The following is an 8,055-nucleotide window of genomic DNA, read 5'->3' as shown; positions in this document are numbered from 1 at the left end:
CCCCTCTGCTACCGACTCCCCTATCCCCAATAATATCTTCTCATATTTCAAGCTGATACCAGTTTATTTTTGTTTATTTTAGTTTTTAAAATTTAATTTTACATATTTTTCGCATAATTATGGTAATTATTCGATGTACTGGGATGTTCCGGAATGTTCCATGTTCCTGGTTTTATCGACGGCCCTTTTCGAAATGGTTGCCTCGCACTTTGTCGAAGTCTCTGAAGAAGAAATGAATATAATGAAAGATAACGCTATTCCGAGAAACGCCAAACATGCTACGAAGTTCGGAGAGACACTTTTCAAAAGTAAGATGTGAATTACGAAGAACTAGACGCTTTGCTGCGTGTACCCAGGCAGTCGTTATACTGAGAAGCAATAGCTATATTGCAATTGAGCTAAATGTTCTGCATTTGAAGTTGTACTAAATTCAATCGAATTGATGTGCTTAAGCTATTCTGCTTTTGATTGCATTTGTTGGAATCGATTAATAGCTTATTACTCCTTTGCAAGTCTTTAGGGTGTGAAATGAGTCAAGGTCTCTATATCAACCTATAAACGTTTCAGTCTATTTTCCTTAGCCTTTGTCGTTGTTATTTGCTTTTCTCAAGCAAGCGAGACATTTTGAATTTCATAGTTATGGTGATGCGTGACATAGACCTACGAACGCGGTTTTTTAGCCCATTTAGAAGTTTTAGGAGAAGTATTAGGAAAAGTGCTTATGTAAATGTCTGTTTGTTCAGTACAGATAATCAGTCGCCTAGATAGCCAAAGTAAGTTCCAGATGTTTACAATATTTTCCGGCCGCAGTGTAGGCGTACCGCGGAGGTACACCAACATGGCGGTTCCATACTGGTCTCTGTAAATTTCTGCAAAATATTTCGACGAATATCTGAGCTTGGGAAAACGCACAGACTTAAAAATTCGAGGAGTGTCATCTTTATTAATCTCCTATAACATCACAATCTCTTGATTTTATCCACTAAATGGTTTTCGAATAACTTTTTTATTGCGTCAGGATTGCGTAACAGTGCAAGCCAAGAATTGTTTTGCTGGGGTCAACATACATTAGTTTGTTTCAGCTTAAATGTACAATAATTCGCTACATGAGTTTCACTCTTATTAAGACACATAACTCTGTTACAAGCAAATAACGAGAGAATATCGTTTAGTTCGAGATTTTATCTTAACTATGTTTTACGAAGTTTCTCAGAGCATTTTACTTAGGTGTACTCGTATAGATGAATCCGTAAACAAATTCTCTAACCTTTCTGCTCTTGTTGCTCAGACGTTCTTGAGCTCGTGCTGGGATTCTGCTTGGTTCACGATCACGTCTAAAAATACGAAGACGCTTCTGATGATGCTTTTTATCAAGTTGAAGAGTTGATAGCCCCGGTTGATGGCTCCTTTGGTATAACATGATTCATGATTCACTCAAAATGTTCGCTCGTAAATTGATCTCTCGTAAGGCTTGCAGCGACCCGTTCGAAAACGCTTAACGTCCTTTAGTGTTGGTCTACCTTGAACGGTGTGTTTGTTTGTATGTGATTTCATCGCCTTAGAAATCATGGAATCCGTGCTAACTTTTCTCGACGACAACCTCTGTAAATTCCATGTGCTGTACGCATGCACAGGTGGCGCATGCGCTTTAGAGACCAGACGGCGATTTGTGACTGAACGTGGAGAAAAAAAACAAAAACAAAAAAACACACACACAAAAAAAAACACGGAGCCAAAATTCAAACCCAGGCCTCACTACCTGGGTAAAAAGCTTAGAACCCACTTCACAGAATTTTTTTTAAACTTTGCAAAAAGTTGCATCTTATCAAGCTTGTCACAATTCCATAATAGAAAATGAGGGTCACCTAGCCCGTTTTTGAGTTATAAGCGCTTAATTAATTAATTTAAAACTCTATCCCTTCCGATGTACCGATTTTGGTCACTCCAGTGACCACAGATTGAAAACGTGACAGAAAATTGGCGTTACTTTTGATTCTCAGCAAATTTGGACAGCGGGATGATCTCATCATTAGCTAATTACAGGCCATTTTCCAGCTCTTTTCGTCATATCCCCCAATCGGGAGAGTCTTGTCGGATCGGACTGGACGGGATCACGGAACGGATCACGGATCGGATCACGGATCGGATCACGGATCGGATCAAGGAAAAAAAATTCAAAATTCAGAATTCAAGATTAAAAATTCAAAATTTTGCTGAGCAAATTACACTAGAGCGACTACTGTGAGCAGAACGTTTTATTTAATTCAGGTTCGATATTCCTTTATTCCTTTATAATATCAAAGGTAAACTGTCATAAAACGAGTCAGCATGGTAATAATATGACGAACGTATGAATCGAAACACAAAAACTAAAAACACACTAAACAAATTAAACATCTGATGATTTCCAACAGTTTTCGTTTTTGAGACAAGTCTATACTTTTACAATATGTGAGGTTGAAACACGATATTTCGCACTGGAATAAAACGAAACAAACCATATGTATTTCAAAGAAATATAGTTGTTTTACAAAAAATTCTAGGAATAACCGTGAGACATCGATAGTCTGAGCGATAACGTAACCCGAGAATAAACAACATTTTAGGAGTTACGTCACGATTTTTAGTGTCATTTTTAGGGTCGTAAAGAGCTAGCCTTAAATAGAATTATTGGCTTTAAAAACGTTAAGGGCCGATTAACCGATCTTTTCGAGCCGTTGCTAAGGAAAATTTATTCTCATATAACCTCATCATTTTTAGTTAGTTTAGAGTTATTTCATGTGTTTTAACTTTTTCATGATCAGCAACACTAGTGATGACGTCATCAGGCCACGCCCATGGTCATGTGACTAATACTGAAAAAACGCAAAGGCTTCCAGGCAAATTACATTATCGGGATCTTTTCATTGATTTAATATTTTTATTTAAATCTTCATTACGCTATGCATAGATTTTGTTTCATTTCTAAAAGGTCAGATTTTGAGAGAATTTCAAAAATAAAAACATTCGTAATTTTCTGAAAAAGCATGATTTCGAAGAAGGAATGCATAGCTATGTTTCCAACGTTGGCTTTAGTCGAAATCCGTCCAAAAAGGCTGGATTTAATGAAAAACCGCGTTTCCTTTAGCATTTAAAGAAACCGGAAGTGCGCCCGATATATTTTGGAAGTTACCCTATCAGCGCGTGCGCAATTTACACTACCAGCGACTTTCGGTAAGATCAAACAAAACCACACGGAGTTAGTTTTTCTCTTTCTATTGCTCTTGTTTTTCTGTCTTTCTCTTATTTTGTCTTTGCTTGTACTTTTTTTACTTTGCATTTTGTGAAACACAAAGAAAAACATGAAAAATGTAAGCGAATTTGCAAGTTAATAAGTTGTTTTTATTTTCCGCGCTTAGGCTGACGTAAGTAACCGGAAGTGAAATTTCACCTCCTTAGCAACGCGCGCGAGCGCGCGCATAAATCGGTTAATGGGCCCTTAAAATGATCGTGTTCTAGGATAGAAAACACTTAAGAGGCAAGAACAAATCAAAACGGAATGAGGATCGTTAAGGATGGCAAAGATTAACGAGGACTACAAATGACGAACTTGAAAAACTAGGCTAGTTTTTTCAAGATGCGCAAATCGTGACGTAGCTCCTTTAAAGCAAGTCATGTCCTTAAACTTTCGTACGTAAGTTTCTCATTAACTGTAACGCCAACTGTAGCGCTCACATCTGACACGATAATGTAGCTAAGAATTAGCTACTGATACTAACAACAATTCCAAAAACGAGAATAGGAGGTTCACGCAAGCTTCGAGCCAACTAACGTTCAAATATCACTACATCTGCCTGTTCATTACAATTTAAATTCGTCGTAAATTAGGCGCTTATGTCGCTTTTTAAATGACCTCTTGTCATTCTCTGTAGTTAACATGTCATTGCGTCAAATTCGGAATTCTTATTTTCATTTAACATATTTTAGTTTTCCGCTTTTATTTTTTTTATTTATTATTATCTTATAAACGATTTGATTTTTCTGCGGATTGCTTTGTGGAAACTTGTTTTTTTTTTTTCTGTGATCCGGTCCGTGATCCGGTCCGTGATCCGGTCCGGTCCGGTCCGATTCAGATTTTGTCGACGCCGCCGCTAACGTCAGATTAAGAAAACGCCAGTCAAATAACCGGCTTCTATACTCACGGTCCAGTCTCAAAATGGACACCACGAGCTTTCTAAAAACGTTGGAACTTGAAGAATGCTATGCCTTCCCATCGCCTGCATATGGGTCTGGTATTTTTCATGCCAGTGAGACCAGAGAAGGTTTTGTGGATACTGGCAGCGTTGTTTGCTTTAATTCAAACGTTCAACTTCAACAGAGAGATGATGTCCTAGAATCCACCTTGCTGGCGCAGTTAGCGGCAAACAAAAAATACGACCGCTTCACCGACTCCACTGAGTGGTACAAATTTCACGACAAGGGTGATGGCAGACATTGGGTGGCGCGTTCAAAGCTCTGAACTATTTTCTGAATACCTAGCTTTTCCAGATGTGTGTAAGATCTTCGATGCTGTAGTTGAGATTTTCAACAACGCCGAGTTGGAACAACACTCTATGATGGTTTTGAAGCGTACCTTCGACAGGCTCGCGGAATCTCAAGAAGGTCTGACTTTGTTCAGTTCCAACAGCTCGTCGTTGAAGGACGGCAACTTCCAAATTTTGGCATGCACATTTAACAAGAATCACCAAATCAGCGCCTTCCTCCTCCGTTCCCATTTCAAGTCCAATAAAATTGTACGCAATTACCTTTTCGAAAATATGAAGAAGAACGACGTACATTTGTTCAAGTCCGCTCAAGCAATTACCTTGGACGAAGATGTATATGCCCAAGTCCGTGAAGACGTAAAAAAGAAGCTGGGAAAAAGGACCAAGGACTATGTTATCAACCTGCACATTGGGTAAAGAAACGTATGACCTGAACAGTGAACATTTTAGCTACAGTCTATATTGTACGCTCAGTTAAGTCTTGACATTCTTAGCTCGATTCAGGTTTAGACTGACTGCACTAAAGTTAGTTTAACTTTTTGTCAATAAAGATCCTACTGTTTTATTTATTTTTATCGGTATAAATCTCAGTGTGGATGGAAAGCGAGTCGTGCCCTTTGCTTAGTTTAGTGACTCGGTTGTAACGAAAGCTGATAGTACGCTATCTACAGAAGAAATACAGGAAATTATGGACAATGCCGCCTCAGTAACAACAAAAAAGCCACAAACTTCGAGATTAGATTATCTGACGGTCCCCTTAAAAGTTGCAAAATTAAAATATGACCGTCGAGATTTTACGCATTCATGAAGTTTACGTAACAAAAACAATGTTTACCTTAACAGAATGGCTTACTAGTCCTGGCGGCATCAAATTTTCCAAACCGATATAAGAAATGTCAAAAGAAGAACTGAATGTTTGTTTGAAGTGTTTTTACACTTCTGCGAGGAAGAAAGATGGCACGTATTACAAAACTTCATCCACGAAATCCAGAAGAGCCACCATTGATCATTTCCTTCGCACGCCGCCGCACAACAAACCGTTTACCACTATCTCTGACCAGGCAAATGAATTATTTGAGCATTTGTAAAAGGCCTCAGGAAAACAGGTATCATTGCTCATTTCCAATGAGCAGATGAGGAAACTGTTCGACTTAAGCGAACTCGGATCGGTCGAGAGTCAAAATCCCGCACAGCTACAGAGGACGACCTAGTTTTATCTCGGTCTCTTTTTGGCCACGAGGACGAGAGAATCAACGACAGCTAGCGCCAACAATTCTGTCCTTGCGAAAAACACCTCAAGGAGTTGAGTGTTTTGAGCTGAACCGAAGTAAGCCCGGTTCTTTACCAGCCACGAAAAACCATCAGGGTGGCCTCGGATATTCTGAAGATGAATCTGACGCTCGGATAGTTTCTGTCCCTGACTCTGAATCTGGCCAACAATGAGCTCCACACAGACAGCTCGAAGTCCCTAGTATTTCAAAGCAAGGAAATCCTGAAAGAGGTCTTGTCGAGCATAATTTTGGCACAACGTCTGTGTCACATGGCGATCAAAGTTTTCCTCAGCATTATTACAACGGCAATGTGCAAGTGCACAAGTATTCGGCTCTTCTCCATGACTCGAACTTGAGCGCTTTTCAAATTTTCTGACCAAGGTTATATCTCCTTCATGTGGTAGATGTTCCTTGAATTCTATTTGATTGCAAATTCGCTTGCTTCGCTTTCAAATTTTTCATTCAACTAATTTTACAAACGACGCGCATGTCATGTGATTTCCCACTTGCTGTTGTTTTTGCCACATCGACTTCCGGTCGCTTAGTAAAATTAAAATTTAATAAAGTAAAGCTATAATTTCCAAGTATACAGACTCACCGAATTTAATAAAACAATTATTCCATTCGCGCTTGTTGGATATTTGATTGGTTATAGCCAACTCGGCCCTACGGGCCTCGTTGGCTATTTACCGTCTCATATCCAACGCGCGCTCATGGAATAATTGTTAAGTATTCTCTGTGTTGCAATTATTTCACGCAATTCATTTCCTTACAGGTTCACTCGATTTTAGGTCCAAGGAGTGGATGGTAATGCTCTCCATTAACAGGCAAATAACGTTATCCACTGGAGAGCCGTTTGCTTTATGGGTGGAGTTATCTAACCTTTGAACAACCCAGCCCAGGTGAATTAACGAATGTTTCAACTCGCATGCGTAATAAGGTTCTAGATTATTGCAGTTCCTGGTGCTGTATGAGAAGCAATCTTACTATTTTCCTGTATTACCATCAAAAGGCAAGCATTCTCTCAAATTGATTAAAAAGCACCTCGCCTCCAGAAAACGGTAACCCGACCAGATTCAGCGTGAGAATCATGGGAAGAGAAGCTTTCAGGTGTCCCCAGTCCGCTGTGTTAACACCCGTCGAGATGGGACCTGGAACCTAATGACTTACAAAACACTTAGTTTGCACAAGCGCAACAAATCATTCGCAACATTTACTGCTTAGATAACGAATAGCTCTTAAACTAGAGATTTCATTCCCTCAGATGCACTACCTAACTTGTCAGCACCGTGATATACACTCGTTCGCGCTGTGTACGTAGCCATGTGCTGGTAGAAGCCGTAGACATTATGAATATCGCGGTGTTCCCAGTCTCCGTGGTGTAGCGCGTCCTTGTGCATGGTTATTTCTGGGCCATGGAAAACGGATGGCTGATGTGGAAAGAAAGAAGATGCAAGAATTGTAAATGACAGATTATATAATAACCCAAGTTATTCTCGCATTTTGATTGGTTCTCGCCTATGATCTGTTAGAGGACAGACCCATGATTGAGGTAATCATTACAAAATTTTTCCCTCCGTATTTTAAAATGGCGGAAAGTTTTGAGAATTAACATAATATTTTACGTGACTGGGGAAAGATAAGGTACGAAAGAGTCTTGACGAGGCATTGGACAGGTACGAGTGTGGAAGAAGAAAGAAAAAGCCCTTTCTTTTCTAGAAAATGACTCAGAAAAAATACTCGAGCAGTGTCAGTCGGCAGTGGAGCGAGACTATAAACCAAACATAACATTGGTCTTGAAATTACTTTAAGGTAAGAAACCATTGCCTCGCCTCGAATTTAACAAAACCAATATACAAAATGTTTATGTCATTAATTTATTTAAAAAATTCAACTTTTGTCAGTCTCAAAATGATTTCTGAGACAGTTTGATTCCAGGAATTAAACATCAAAACATCATCAGTATAAATAAACACATAAGTAAGTTTAACCTTGTTTTCCGACGCGAATGTTCCAGTCCGTTTTAGGGCACAGTAGCGAGAAAAGGAGAACTCACTACCGCTCACGGCCAACTGTATCCCACTTATAAGGTGTCTCCGACACTCTATCAAACTGATTTGAGAATCACCAACCACAGGGGACACAAATTTCCACCGTCACTGACGCTCCTTTCATTCAAAACTCGAATCGAATGGCCTCCAATGTTGATCGCGACCGCAAGTTTTTCGAGCGTATTTTTTCAACTCCTGCAATATTCAAGA

Source organism: Orbicella faveolata, unplaced genomic scaffold, assembly GCF_042242905.1.
Source record: "Orbicella faveolata isolate gen_17 unplaced genomic scaffold, um_ofav_v1 contig_24, whole genome shotgun sequence".
In the NCBI taxonomy this organism is placed as follows: domain Eukaryota; kingdom Metazoa; phylum Cnidaria; class Anthozoa; order Scleractinia; family Merulinidae; genus Orbicella; species Orbicella faveolata.
Note: the sequence above shows the minus strand (reverse complement) of the source record.